Here is a 15000-nt window from a genome sequence, read left to right on the forward strand (position 1 = left end):
GAGAGATTTCCTAATGCCATTAGCAACTTGGAGGACTCCAAAGAGTTGGAAAAGCACGACGATCACTTGTTTGCCATTGGACTTCTTCCAACCGTCTAAGCACTTTTAGCATGATGTGATCAAATAGATTTAAAAACCATACGACTATCAGGAACTATCAAGACTTAACTGCAGCACTCAAGGGGATGCTCAGCCATGTAAAGCTATTTAGGAATTTCCTAGCAACATAAAAAAGGTAACAAGGCATAGTGCAACCTTCTCGATACGAAAGATCAGAAATCTCAGTTGGATCGACGGAGCAGACCTTTGGAGCAGAAAGCCTGATGGGAAAAAGAAAAAGAAAACAAAGTACACATAACTTTTTTATCATTTCAGGAAAGTGGCTAGGGTCATGGTTTAAGCACAAGAAAAACCTTCATGAAAAAACTGACTATTTGCTTGGTTTGCTTTCGGTCACAATGTGTCTGGTTTCGATGGCATTCCTGTGGGGAATGAAGGCTCTACATTAAGTTTGTCTGTCAGAATGCTAACCGGTTGCCCATGCTGTGTAAGTTGTTTGATAATAGAGGTCTGCCCTGAGCCAGCCAAGAGTAAAGTCACACACAGTGAGTTGTGTGACCAGGGCTTAACCACAGAAAGCTATTTAACATTTTGAATTTGCCTTAGTGAGCCTGTAGATAGAAAGAAGAGCCATGCAAAAAAAGAAAGAGGTTCCAACTCTCCCTTAGCGGTAACTTTGAAACTATGCACATTTAAAAAAACAGCGCCTAGAGAGATTTTGAGAAAGAACGGAAGCTGCCTTTTGGCTATATTTCTATCTCGACTCAGTTTAATAGTTGGATTCCTTCTGTCTTTAGTTATCTATTTTTTCCTAAACATTGACACGTTATTGATTTCAAATAGGCCAGAAAACAAGTTTTCAAAGTAATGCACTTTTTTTTTTCTCTTCTGGACTCTACTCTAGAAGGCTTCGCCCAGCCTTTACTTTCTTTCCTCTTCCAGGAATCGTCTCTGCTACAGTTCTGTAGTAAATCCATCTGGCAGCATGCACGGGATTTAGTATGAATAAGTTACCTTTGAGTGAATGCAGGGATTATTTGTATCTGGTCTGGATTGTGCTGGTAGCATATGAATTTGCTGCAGTGTCTGTATAAGCTGATTAATAGATGAGATCTGGCAGTAGTCAGCCAATGTCCAAGAATACATAGTGAGGTGTGAGTAAAAAGGAGGAAGCTGGTCAACATTCTGAGTAGGCTGTAGAGAGTCTTCCAAAAGAAGGCCCATGAGATAAAGTGCTGTTTATTTTAGTTAGCAAAAGTAGGCAAACGTAGGAACATTGGAGAGGAAGAAAAGAAACTTAAAAATATACAAACAGGATGAGAAGATCTGCGAGCACAGAAAAAGAGGGGCACAAATGCCGTGTAGTCGTGGCCGAGTGGTTAAGGCGATGGACTAGAAATCCATTGGGGTCTCCCCGCGCAGGTTCGAATCCTGCCGACTACGGAGGTTTGTTTTCCGTCATCCTTGAATATTCTTTAAAACCCAATGAAATGCAAAGTCTGCATGTATTAAAGTGCGTTTGAGTACTTATCCCTCGCTGTATTGCCAGCCATTCTTTTTCTCTCGCTGAAGAATGTTTCGTGCCGTCCTAAGCACTAACGCAAACTAAAGAGATGGAATCAGAAGGGCCTCAAACCCTACCGTTCTTCGAATGGTTTCCCTCAAAGCATTCCTGTGTAGTTGTGGCCGAGTGGTTAAGGCAATGGACTAGAAATCCATTGGGGTCTCCCCGCGCAGGTTCGAAAAGAAACTTCAAAATATACAAACAGGATGAGAAGATCTGCGAGCACAGAAAAAGAGGGGCACAAACGCCGTGTAGACGTGGCCGAGTGGTTAAGGCGATGGACTAGAAATCCATTGGGGTCTCCCCGCGCAGGTTCGAATCCTGCCGACTACGGAGGTTTGTTTTCTGTCATCCTTGAATATTCTTTAAAACCCAATGAAATGCAAAGTCTGCATGTATTAAAGTGCGTTTGAGTACTTATCCCTCGCTGTATTTCCAGCCATTCTTTTTCTCTCGCTGAAAAATGTTTCGTGCCGTCCTAAGCACTAACGCAAACTAAAGAGATGGAATCAGAAGGGCCTCAAACCCTACCGTTCTTCGAATGGTTTCCCTCAAAGCATTCCTGTGTAGTTGTGGCCGAGTGGTTAAGGCGATGGACTTGAAATCCATTGGGGTTTCCCCGCACAGGTTTGAATCCTGCCAACTACGTTTGGTTTGTTCACGTGGGTGCTAGTCTGTTGATCAGTTTGCTTTTCCACACCCCACTGTCAAAACTGTTTTAACATGATGAAAAGCGATCGATATGCTTGCTATGTCTCAGTCGTGCTCCATGTTTGTTCACAGCAATTACTTTATTCTGAGGCTTAAATGACTGTTTGACGCAACTTTTATTTTCACCAATAGAAAAGAGAGCCCAAGCAGCATTTACAATGCTAAAACCTACTTGTCTCTCCTGGCGCCAGCTTTCCCTTTGTCTGCCTCCAGAGAGATTTCCTAATGCCATTAGCAACTTGGAGGACTCCAAAGAGTTGGAAAAGCACGACGATCACTTGTTTGCCATTGGACTTCTTCCAACCGTCTAAGCACTTTTAGCATGATGTGATCAAATAGATTTAAAAACCATACGACTATCAGGAACTATCAAGACTTAACTGCAGCACTCAAGGGGATGCTCAGCCATGTAAAGCTATTTAGGAATTTCCTAGCAACATAAAAAAGGTAACAAGGCATAGTGCAACCTTCTCGATACGAAAGATCAGAAATCTCAGTTGGATCGACGGAGCAGACCTTTGGAGCAGAAAGCCTGATGGGAAAAAGAAAAAGAAAACAAAGTACACATAACTTTTTTATCATTTCAGGAAAGTGGCTAGGGTCATGGTTTAAGCACAAGAAAAACCTTCATGAAAAAACTGACTATTTGCTTGGTTTGCTTTCGGTCACAATGTGTCTGGTTTCGATGGCATTCCTGTGGGGAATGAAGGCTCTACATTAAGTTTGTCTGTCAGAATGCTAACCGGTTGCCCATGCTGTGTAAGTTGTTTGATAATAGAGGTCTGCCCTGAGCCAGCCAAGAGTAAAGTCACACACAGTGAGTTGTGTGACCAGGGCTTAACCACAGAAAGCTATTTAACATTTTGAATTTGCCTTAGTGAGCCTGTAGATAGAAAGAAGAGCCATGCAAAAAAAGAAAGAGGTTCCAACTCTCCCTTAGCGGTAACTTTGAAACTATGCACATTTAAAAAAACAGCGCCTAGAGAGATTTTGAGAAAGAACGGAAGCTGCCTTTTGGCTATATTTCTATCTCGACTCAGTTTAATAGTTGGATTCCTTCTGTCTTTAGTTATCTATTTTTTCCTAAACATTGACACGTTATTGATTTCAAATAGGCCAGAAAACAAGTTTTCAAAGTAATGCACTTTTTTTTTTCTCTTCTGGACTCTACTCTAGAAGGCTTCGCCCAGCCTTTACTTTCTTTCCTCTTCCAGGAATCGTCTCTGCTACAGTTCTGTAGTAAATCCATCTGGCAGCATGCACGGGATTTAGTATGAATAAGTTACCTTTGAGTGAATGCAGGGATTATTTGTATCTGGTCTGGATTGTGCTGGTAGCATATGAATTTGCTGCAGTGTCTGTATAAGCTGATTAATAGATGAGATCTGGCAGTAGTCAGCCAATGTCCAAGAATACATAGTGAGGTGTGAGTAAAAAGGAGGAAGCTGGTCAACATTCTGAGTAGGCTGTAGAGAGTCTTCCAAAAGAAGGCCCATGAGATAAAGTGCTGTTTATTTTAGTTAGCAAAAGTAGGCAAACGTAGGAACATTGGAGAGGAAGAAAAGAAACTTCAAAATATACAAACAGGATGAGAAGATCTGCGAGCACAGAAAAAGAGGGGCACAAACGCCGTGTAGACGTGGCCGAGTGGTTAAGGCGATGGACTAGAAATCCATTGGTGTCTCCCCGCGCAGGTTAGAATCCTGCCGACTACGGAGGTTTGTTTTCTGTCATCCTTGAATATTCTTTAAAACCCAATGAAATGCAAAGTCTGCATGTATTAAAGTGCGTTTGAGTACTTATCCCTCGCTGTATTGCCAGCCATTCTTTTTCTCTCGCTGAAGAATGTTTCGTGCCGTCCTAAGCACTAACGCAAACTAAAGAGATGGAATCAGAAGGGCCTCAAACCCTACCGTTCTTCGAATGGTTTCCCTCAAAGCATTCCTGTGTAGTTGTGGCCGAGTGGTTAAGGCGATGGACTTGAAATCCATTGGGGTTTCCCCGCGCAGGTTCGAATCCTGCCAACTACGTTTGGCTTGTTCACGTGGGTGCTAGTCTGTTGATCAGTTTGCTTTTCCACACCCCACTGTCAAAACTGTTTTAACATGATGAAAAGCGATCGATATGCTTGCTATGTCTCAGTCGTGCTCCATGTTTGTTCACAGCAATTACTTTATTCTGAGGCTTAAATGACTGTTTGACGCAACTTTTATTTTCACCAATAGAAAAGAGAGCCCAAGCAGCATTTACAATGCTAAAACCTACTTGTCTCTCCTGGCGCCAGCTTTCCCTTTGTCTGCCTCCAGAGAGATTTCCTAATGCCATTAGCAACTTGGAGGACTCCAAAGAGTTGGAAAAGCACGACGATCACTTGTTTGCCATTGGACTTCTTCCAACCGTCTAAGCACTTTTAGCATGATGTGATCAAATAGATTTAAAAACCACACGACTATCAGGAACTATCAAGACTTAACTGCAGCACTCAAGGGGCTGCTCAGCCATGTAAAGCTATTTAGGAATTTCCTAGCAACATAAAAAAGGTAACAAGGCATAGTGCAACCTTCTCGATACGAAAGATCAGAAATCTCAGTTGGATCGACGGAGCAGACCTTTGGAGCAGAAAGCCTGATGGGAAAAAGAAAAAGAAAACAAAGTACACATAACTTTTTTATCATTTCAGGAAAGTGGCTAGGGTCATGGTTTAAGCACAAGAAAAACCTTTATGAAAAAACGGACTATATGCTTGGTTTGCTTTCGGTCACAATGTGTCTGGTTTCGATGGCATTCCTGTGGGGAATGAAGGCTCTACATTAAGTTTGTCTGTCAGAATGCTAACCGGTTGCCCATGCTGTGTAAGTTGTTTGATAATAGAGGTCTGCCCTGAGCCAGCCAAGAGTAAAGTCACACACAGTGAGTTGTGTGACCAGGGCTTAACCACAGAAAGCTATTTAACATTTTGAATTTGCCTTAGTGAGCCTGTAGATAGAAAGAAGAGCCATGCAAAAAAAGAAAGAGGTTCTAACTCTCTCTTAGCGGTAACTTTGAAACGATGCACATTTAAAAAAACAGCGCCTAGAGAGATTTTGGGAAAGAACAGAAGCTGCCTTTTGGCTATATTTCTATCTCGACTCAGTTTAATAGTTGGATTCCTTCTGTCTTTAGTTATCTATTTTTTCCTAAACATTGACACGTTATTGATTTCAAGTAGGCCAGAAAACAAGTTTTCAAAGTAATGCACTTTTTTTTTTCTCTTCTGGACTCTACTCTAGAAGGCTTCGCCCAGCCTTTACTTTCTTTCCTCTTCCAGGAATCGTCTCTGCTACAGTTCTGTAGTAAATCCATCTGGCAGCATGCACGGGATTTAGTATGAATAAGTTACCTTTGAGTGAATGCAGGGATTATTTGTATCTGGTCTGGATTGTGCTGGTAGCATATGAATTTGCTGCAGTGTCTGTATAAGCTGATTAATAGATGAGATCTGGCAGTAGTCAGCCAATGTCCAAGAATACATAGTGAGGTGTGAGTAAAAAGGAGGAAGCTGGTCAACATTCTGAGTAGGCTGTAGAGAGTCTTCCAAAAGAAGGCCCATGAGATAAAGTGCTGTTTATTTTAGTTAGCAAAAGTAGGCAAACGTAGGAACATTGGAGAGGAAGAATAGAAACTTCAAAATATACAAACAGGATGAGAAGATCTGCGAGCACAGAAAAAGAGGGGCACAAACGCCGTGTAGACGTGGCCGAGTGGTTAAGGCGATGGACTAGAAATCCATTGGTGTCTCCCCGCGCAGGTTAGAATCCTGCCGACTACGGAGGTTTGTTTTCTGTCATCCTTGAATATTCTTTAAAACCCAATGAAATGCAAAGTCTGCATGTATTAAAGTGCGTTTGAGTACTTATCCATCGCTGTATTGCCAGCCATTCTTTTTCTCTCGCTGAAGAATGTTTCGTGCCGTCCTAAGCACTAACGCAAACTAAAGAGATGGAATCAGAAGGGCCTCAAACCCTACCGTTCTTCGAATGGTTTCCCTCAAAGCATTCCTGTGTAGTTGTGGCCGAGTGGTTAAGGCGATGGACTTGAAATCCATTGGGGTTTCCCCGCGCAGGTTCGAATCCTGCCAACTACGTTTGGCTTGTTCACGTGGGTGCTAGTCTGTTGATCAGTTTGCTTTTCCACACCCCACTGTCAAAACTGTTTTAACATGATGAAAAGCGATCGATATGCTTGCTATGTCTCAGTCGTGCTCCATGTTTGTTCACAGCAATTACTTTATTCTGAGGCTTAAATGACTGTTTGACGCAACTTTTATTTTCACCAATAGAAAAGAGAGCCCAAGCAGCATTTACAATGCTAAAACCTACTTGTCTCTCCTGGCGCCAGCTTTCCCTTTGTCTGCCTCCAGAGAGATTTCCTAATGCCATTAGCAACTTGGAGGACTCCAAAGAGTTGGAAAAGCACGACGATCACTTGTTTGCCATTGGACGTCTTCCAACCGTCTAAGCACTTTTAGCATGATGTGATCAAATAGATTTAAAAACCACACGACTATCAGGAACTATCAAGACTTAACTGCAGCACTCAAGGGGCTGCTCAGCCATGTAAAGCTATTTAGGAATTTCCTAGCAACATAAAAAAGGTAACAAGGCATAGTGCAACCTTCTCGATACGAAAGATCAGAAATCTCAGTTGGATCGACGGAGCAGACCTTTGGAGCAGAAAGCCTGATGGGAAAAAGAAAAAGAAAACAAAGTACACATAACTTTTTTATCATTTCAGGAAAGTGGCTAGGGTCATGGTTTAAGCACAAGAAAAACCTTCATGAAAAAACTGACTATTTGCTTGGTTTGCTTTCGGTCACAATGTGTCTGGTTTCGATGGCATTCCTGTGGGGAATGAAGGCTCTACATTAAGTTTGTCTGTCAGAATGCTAACCGGTTGCCCATGCTGTGTAAGTTGTTTGATAATAGAGGTCTGCCCTGAGCCAGCCAAGAGTAAAGTCACACACAGTGAGTTGTGTGACCAGGGCTTAACCACAGAAAGCTATTTAACATTTTGAATTTGCCTTAGTGAGCCTGTAGATAGAAAGAAGAGCCATGCAAAAAAAGAAAGAGGTTCCAACTCTCCCTTAGCGGTAACTTTGAAACTATGCACATTTAAAAAAACAGCGCCTAGAGAGATTTTGAGAAAGAACGGAAGCTGCCTTTTGGCTATATTTCTATCTCGACTCAGTTTAATAGTTGGATTCCTTCTGTCTTTAGTTATCTATTTTTTCCTAAACATTGACACGTTATTGATTTCAAATAGGCCAGAAAACAAGTTTTCAAAGTAATGCACTTTTTTTTTTCTCTTCTGGACTCTACTCTAGAAGGCTTCGCCCAGCCTTTACTTTCTTTCCTCTTCCAGGAATCGTCTCTGCTACAGTTCTGTAGTAAATCCATCTGGCAGCATGCACGGGATTTAGTATGAATAAGTTACCTTTGAGTGAATGCAGGGATTATTTGTATCTGGTCTGGATTGTGCTGGTAGCATATGAATTTGCTGCAGTGTCTGTATAAGCTGATTAATAGATGAGATCTGGCAGTAGTCAGCCAATGTCCAAGAATACATAGTGAGGTGTGAGTAAAAAGGAGGAAGCTGGTCAACATTCTGAGTAGGCTGTAGAGAGTCTTCCAAAAGAAGGCCCATGAGATAAAGTGCTGTTTATTTTAGTTAGCAAAAGTAGGCAAACGTAGGAACATTGGAGAGGAAGAAAAGAAACTTCAAAATATACAAACAGGATGAGAAGATCTGCGAGCACAGAAAAAGAGGGGCACAAACGCCGTGTAGACGTGGCCGAGTGGTTAAGGCGATGGACTAGAAATCCATTGGTGTCTCCCCGTGCAGGTTAGAATCCTGCCGACTACGGAGGTTTGTTTTCTGTCATCCTTGAATATTCTTTAAAACCCAATGAAATGCAAAGTCTGCATGTATTATAGTGCGTTTGAGTACTTATCCCTCGCTGTATTGCCAGCCATTCTTTTTCTCTCGCTGAAGAATGTTTCGTGCCGTCCTAAGCACTAACGCAAACTAAAGAGATGGAATCAGAAGGGCCTCAAACCCTACCGTTCTTCGAATGGTTTCCCTCAAAGCATTCCTGTGTAGTTGTGGCCGAGTGGTTAAGGCGATGGACTTGAAATCCATTGGGGTTTCCCCGCGCAGGTTCGAATCCTGCCAACTACGTTTGGCTTGTTCACGTGGGTGCTAGTCTGTTGATCAGTTAGCTTTTCCACACCCCACTGTCAAAACTGTTTTAACATGATGAAAAGCGATCGATATGCTTGCTATGTCTCAGTCGTGCTCCATGTTTGTTCACAGCAATTACTTTATTCTGAGGCTTAAATGACTGTTTGACGCAACTTTTATTTTCACCAATAGAAAAGAGAGCCCAAGCAGCATTTACAATGCTAAAACCTACTTGTCTCTCCTGGCGCCAGCTTTCCCTTTGTCTGCCTCCAGAGAGATTTCCTAATGCCATTAGCAACTTGGAGGACTCCAAAGAGTTGGAAAAGCACGACGATCACTTGTTTGCCATTGGACGTCTTCCAACCGTCTAAGCACTTTTAGCATGATGTGATCAAATAGATTTAAAAACCACACGACTATCAGGAACTATCAAGACTTAACTGCAGCACTCAAGGGGCTGCTCAGCCATGTAAAGCTATTTAGGAATTTCCTAGCAACATAAAAAAGGTAACAAGGCATAGTGCAACCTTCTCGATACGAAAGATCAGAAATCTCAGTTGGATCGACGGAGCAGACCTTTGGAGCAGAAAGCCTGATGGGAAAAAGAAAAAGAAAACAAAGTACACATAACTTTTTTATCATTTCAGGAAAGTGGCTAGGGTCATGGTTTAAGCACAAGAAAAACCTTCATGAAAAAACTGACTATTTGCTTGGTTTGCTTTCGGTCACAATGTGTCTGGTTTCGATGGCATTCCTGTGGGGAATGAAGGCTCTACATTAAGTTTGTCTGTCAGAATGCTAACCGGTTGCCCATGCTGTGTAAGTTGTTTGATAATAGAGGTCTGCCCTGAGCCAGCCAAGAGTAAAGTCACACACAGTGAGTTGTGTGACCAGGGCTTAACCACAGAAAGCTATTTAACATTTTGAATTTGCCTTAGTGAGCCTGTAGATAGAAAGAAGAGCCATGCAAAAAAAGAAAGAGGTTCTAACTCTCTCTTAGCGGTAACTTTGAAACGATGCACATTTAAAAAAACAGCGCCTAGAGAGATTTTGGGAAAGAACAGAAGCTGCCTTTTGGCTATATTTCTATCTCGACTCAGTTTAATAGTTGGATTCCTTCTGTCTTTAGTTATCTATTTTTTCCTAAACATTGACACGTTATTGATTTCAAGTAGGCCAGAAAACAAGTTTTCAAAGTAATGCACTTTTTTTTTTCTCTTCTGGACTCTACTCTAGAAGGCTTCGCCCAGCCTTTACTTTCTTTCGTCTTCCAGGAATCGTCTCTGCTACAGTTCTGTAGTAAATCCATCTGGCAGCATGCACGGGATTTAGTATGAATAAGTTACCTTTGAGTGAATGCAGGGATTATTTGTATCTGGTCTGGATTGTGCTGGTAGCATATGAATTTGCTGCAGTGTCTGTATAAGCTGATTAATAGATGAGATCTGGCAGTAGTCAGCCAATGTCCAAGAATACATAGTGAGGTGTGAGTAAAAAGGAGGAAGCTGGTCAACATTCTGAGTAGGCTGTAGAGAGTCTTCCAAAAGAAGGCCCATGAGATAAAGTGCTGTTTATTTTAGTTAGCAAAAGTAGGCAAACGTAGGAACATTGGAGAGGAAGAATAGAAACTTCAAAATATACAAACAGGATGAGAAGATCTGCGAGCACAGAAAAAGAGGGGCACAAACGCCGTGTAGACGTGGCCGAGTGGTTAAGGCGATGGACTAGAAATCCATTGGTGTCTCCCCGCGCAGGTTAGAATCCTGCCGACTACGGAGGTTTGTTTTCTGTCATCCTTGAATATTCTTTAAAACCCAATGAAATGCAAAGTCTGCATGTATTAAAGTGCGTTTGAGTACTTATCCATCGCTGTATTGCCAGCCATTCTTTTTCTCTCGCTGAAGAATGTTTCGTGCCGTCCTAAGCACTAACGCAAACTAAAGAGATGGAATCAGAAGGGCCTCAAACCCTACCGTTCTTCGAATGGTTTCCCTCAAAGCATTCCTGTGTAGTTGTGGCCGAGTGGTTAAGGCGATGGACTTGAAATCCATTGGGGTTTCCCCGCGCAGGTTCGAATCCTGCCAACTACGTTTGGCTTGTTCACGTGGGTGCTAGTCTGTTGATCAGTTTGCTTTTCCACACCCCACTGTCAAAACTGTTTTAACATGATGAAAAGCGATCGATATGCTTGCTATGTCTCAGTCGTGCTCCATGTTTGTTCACAGCAATTACTTTATTCTGAGGCTTAAATGACTGTTTGACGCAACTTTTATTTTCACCAATAGAAAAGAGAGCCCAAGCAGCATTTACAATGCTAAAACCTACTTGTCTCTCCTGGCGCCAGCTTTCCCTTTGTCTGCCTCCAGAGAGATTTCCTAATGCCATTAGCAACTTGGAGGACTCCAAAGAGTTGGAAAAGCACGACGATCACTTGTTTGCCATTGGACGTCTTCCAACCGTCTAAGCACTTTTAGCATGATGTGATCAAATAGATTTAAAAACCACACGACTATCAGGAACTATCAAGACTTAACTGCAGCACTCAAGGGGCTGCTCAGCCATGTAAAGCTATTTAGGAATTTCCTAGCAACATAAAAAAGGTAACAAGGCATAGTGCAACCTTCTCGATACGAAAGATCAGAAATCTCAGTTGGATCGACGGAGCAGACCTTTGGAGCAGAAAGCCTGATGGGAAAAAGAAAAAGAAAACAAAGTACACATAACTTTTTTATCATTTCAGGAAAGTGGCTAGGGTCATGGTTTAAGCACAAGAAAAACCTTCATGAAAAAACTGACTATTTGCTTGGTTTGCTTTCGGTCACAATGTGTCTGGTTTCGATGGCATTCCTGTGGGGAATGAAGGCTCTACATTAAGTTTGTCTGTCAGAATGCTAACCGGTTGCCCATGCTGTGTAAGTTGTTTGATAATAGAGGTCTGCCCTGAGCCAGCCAAGAGTAAAGTCACACACAGTGAGTTGTGTGACCAGGGCTTAACCACAGAAAGCTATTTAACATTTTGAATTTGCCTTAGTGAGCCTGTAGATAGAAAGAAGAGCCATGCAAAAAAAGAAAGAGGTTCCAACTCTCCCTTAGCGGTAACTTTGAAACTATGCACATTTAAAAAAACAGCGCCTAGAGAGATTTTGAGAAAGAACGGAAGCTGCCTTTTGGCTATATTTCTATCTCGACTCAGTTTAATAGTTGGATTCCTTCTGTCTTTAGTTATCTATTTTTTCCTAAACATTGACACGTTATTGATTTCAAATAGGCCAGAAAACAAGTTTTCAAAGTAATGCACTTTTTTTTTTCTCTTCTGGACTCTACTCTAGAAGGCTTCGCCCAGCCTTTACTTTCTTTCCTCTTCCAGGAATCGTCTCTGCTACAGTTCTGTAGTAAATCCATCTGGCAGCATGCACGGGATTTAGTATGAATAAGTTACCTTTGAGTGAATGCAGGGATTATTTGTATCTGGTCTGGATTGTGCTGGTAGCATATGAATTTGCTGCAGTGTCTGTATAAGCTGATTAATAGATGAGATCTGGCAGTAGTCAGCCAATGTCCAAGAATACATAGTGAGGTGTGAGTAAAAAGGAGGAAGCTGGTCAACATTCTGAGTAGGCTGTAGAGAGTCTTCCAAAAGAAGGCCCATGAGATAAAGTGCTGTTTATTTTAGTTAGCAAAAGTAGGCAAACGTAGGAACATTGGAGAGGAAGAAAAGAAACTTCAAAATATACAAACAGGATGAGAAGATCTGCGAGCACAGAAAAAGAGGGGCACAAACGCCGTGTAGACGTGGCCGAGTGGTTAAGGCGATGGACTAGAAATCCATTGGTGTCTCCCCGTGCAGGTTAGAATCCTGCCGACTACGGAGGTTTGTTTTCTGTCATCCTTGAATATTCTTTAAAACCCAATGAAATGCAAAGTCTGCATGTATTATAGTGCGTTTGAGTACTTATCCCTCGCTGTATTGCCAGCCATTCTTTTTCTCTCGCTGAAGAATGTTTCGTGCCGTCCTAAGCACTAACGCAAACTAAAGAGATGGAATCAGAAGGGCCTCAAACCCTACCGTTCTTCGAATGGTTTCCCTCAAAGCATTCCTGTGTAGTTGTGGCCGAGTGGTTAAGGCGATGGACTTGAAATCCATTGGGGTTTCCCCGCGCAGGTTCGAATCCTGCCAACTACGTTTGGCTTGTTCACGTGGGTGCTAGTCTGTTGATCAGTTAGCTTTTCCACACCCCACTGTCAAAACTGTTTTAACATGATGAAAAGCGATCGATATGCTTGCTATGTCTCAGTCGTGCTCCATGTTTGTTCACAGCAATTACTTTATTCTGAGGCTTAAATGACTGTTTGACGCAACTTTTATTTTCACCAATAGAAAAGAGAGCCCAAGCAGCATTTACAATGCTAAAACCTACTTGTCTCTCCTGGCGCCAGCTTTCCCTTTGTCTGCCTCCAGAGAGATTTCCTAATGCCATTAGCAACTTGGAGGACTCCAAAGAGTTGGAAAAGCACGACGATCACTTGTTTGCCATTGGACGTCTTCCAACCGTCTAAGCACTTTTAGCATGATGTGATCAAATAGATTTAAAAACCACACGACTATCAGGAACTATCAAGACTTAACTGCAGCACTCAAGGGGCTGCTCAGCCATGTAAAGCTATTTAGGAATTTCCTAGCAACATAAAAAAGGTAACAAGGCATAGTGCAACCTTCTCGATACGAAAGATCAGAAATCTCAGTTGGATCGACGGAGCAGACCTTTGGAGCAGAAAGCCTGATGGGAAAAAGAAAAAGAAAACAAAGTACACATAACTTTTTTATCATTTCAGGAAAGTGGCTAGGGTCATGGTTTAAGCACAAGAAAAACCTTCATGAAAAAACTGACTATTTGCTTGGTTTGCTTTCGGTCACAATGTGTCTGGTTTCGATGGCATTCCTGTGGGGAATGAAGGCTCTACATTAAGTTTGTCTGTCAGAATGCTAACCGGTTGCCCATGCTGTGTAAGTTGTTTGATAATAGAGGTCTGCCCTGAGCCAGCCAAGAGTAAAGTCACACACAGTGAGTTGTGTGACCAGGGCTTAACCACAGAAAGCTATTTAACATTTTGAATTTGCCTTAGTGAGCCTGTAGATAGAAAGAAGAGCCATGCAAAAAAAGAAAGAGGTTCCAACTCTCCCTTAGCGGTAACTTTGAAACTATGCACATTTAAAAAAACAGCGCCTAGAGAGATTTTGAGAAAGAACGGAAGCTGCCTTTTGGCTATATTTCTATCTCGACTCAGTTTAATAGTTGGATTCCTTCTGTCTTTAGTTATCTATTTTTTCCTAAACATTGACACGTTATTGATTTCAAATAGGCCAGAAAACAAGTTTTCAAAGTAATGCACTTTTTTTTTCTCTTCTGGACTCTACTCTAGAAGGCTTCGCCCAGCCTTTACTTTCTTTCCTCTTCCAGGAATCGTCTCTGCTACAGTTCTGTAGTAAATCCATCTGGCAGCATGCACGGGATTTAGTATGAATAAGTTACCTTTGAGTGAATGCAGGGATTATTTGTATCTGGTCTGGATTGTGCTGGTAGCATATGAATTTGCTGCAGTGTCTGTATAAGCTGATTAATAGATGAGATCTGGCAGTAGTCAGCCAATGTCCAAGAATACATAGTGAGGTGTGAGTAAAAAGGAGGAAGCTGGTCAACATTCTGAGTAGGCTGTAGAGAGTCTTCCAAAAGAAGGCCCATGAGATAAAGTGCTGTTTATTTTAGTTAGCAAAAGTAGGCAAACGTAGGAACATTGGAGAGGAAGAAAAGAAACTTCAAAATATACAAACAGGATGAGAAGATCTGCGAGCACAGAAAAAGAGGGGCACAAACGCCGTGTAGACGTGGCCGAGTGGTTAAGGCGATGGACTAGAAATCCATTGGTGTCTCCCCGCGCAGGTTAGAATCCTGCCGACTACGGAGGTTTGTTTTCTGTCATCCTTGAATATTCTTTAAAACCCAATGAAATGCAAAGTCTGCATGTATTATAGTGCGTTTGAGTACTTATCCCTCGCTGTATTGCCAGCCATTCTTTTTCTCTCGCTGAAGAATGTTTCGTGCCGTCCTAAGCACTAACGCAAACTAAAGAGATGGAATCAGAAGGGCCTCAAACCCTACCGTTCTTCGAATGGTTTCCCTCAAAGCATTCCTGTGTAGTTGTGGCCGAGTGGTTAAGGCGATGGACTTGAAATCCATTGGGGTTTCCCCGCGCAGGTTCGAATCCTGCCAACTACGTTTGGCTTGTTCACGTGGGTGCTAGTCTTTTGATCAGTTTGCTTTTCCACACCCCACTGTCAAAACTGTTTTAACATGATGAAAAGCGATCGATATGCTTGCTATGTCTCAGTCGTGCTCCATGTTTGTTCACAGCAATTACTTTATTCTGAGGCTTAAATGACTGTTTGA

The 15000-nt window shown here is 42.1% G+C and overlaps 7 non-coding genes across 7 annotated transcripts; all 7 read left to right on the top strand.

Moving 5' to 3' along the window:
• Positions 1–1421: 1421 nt before the first annotated feature.
• TRNAS-AGA (transfer RNA serine (anticodon AGA)) lies at positions 1422–1503 on the top strand. The gene has a single exon. It is a non-coding gene; the product is annotated as a tRNA-Ser (tRNA).
• A 2780-nt stretch (positions 1504–4283) lies between these two features.
• Positions 4284–4365, top strand: TRNAS-UGA (transfer RNA serine (anticodon UGA)). Its single transcript has one exon. It is a non-coding gene; the product is annotated as a tRNA-Ser (tRNA).
• Positions 4366–6376: 2011 nt separating this feature from the next.
• On the top strand, positions 6377–6458 carry TRNAS-UGA (transfer RNA serine (anticodon UGA)). The gene has a single exon. It is a non-coding gene; the product is annotated as a tRNA-Ser (tRNA).
• Positions 6459–8469: 2011 nt separating this feature from the next.
• On the top strand, positions 8470–8551 carry TRNAS-UGA (transfer RNA serine (anticodon UGA)). Its single transcript has one exon. It is a non-coding gene; the product is annotated as a tRNA-Ser (tRNA).
• A 2011-nt stretch (positions 8552–10562) lies between these two features.
• On the top strand, positions 10563–10644 carry TRNAS-UGA (transfer RNA serine (anticodon UGA)). Its single transcript has one exon. It is a non-coding gene; the product is annotated as a tRNA-Ser (tRNA).
• A 2011-nt stretch (positions 10645–12655) lies between these two features.
• TRNAS-UGA (transfer RNA serine (anticodon UGA)) lies at positions 12656–12737 on the top strand. Its single transcript has one exon. It is a non-coding gene; the product is annotated as a tRNA-Ser (tRNA).
• A 2010-nt stretch (positions 12738–14747) lies between these two features.
• TRNAS-UGA (transfer RNA serine (anticodon UGA)) lies at positions 14748–14829 on the top strand. The gene has a single exon. It is a non-coding gene; the product is annotated as a tRNA-Ser (tRNA).
• The last annotated feature ends 171 nt before the right edge of the window (positions 14830–15000 follow it).

This window comes from Pelobates fuscus, chromosome 12 (assembly GCF_036172605.1).
Source record: "Pelobates fuscus isolate aPelFus1 chromosome 12, aPelFus1.pri, whole genome shotgun sequence".
Taxonomy (NCBI): Eukaryota; Metazoa; Chordata; class Amphibia; order Anura; family Pelobatidae; genus Pelobates; species Pelobates fuscus.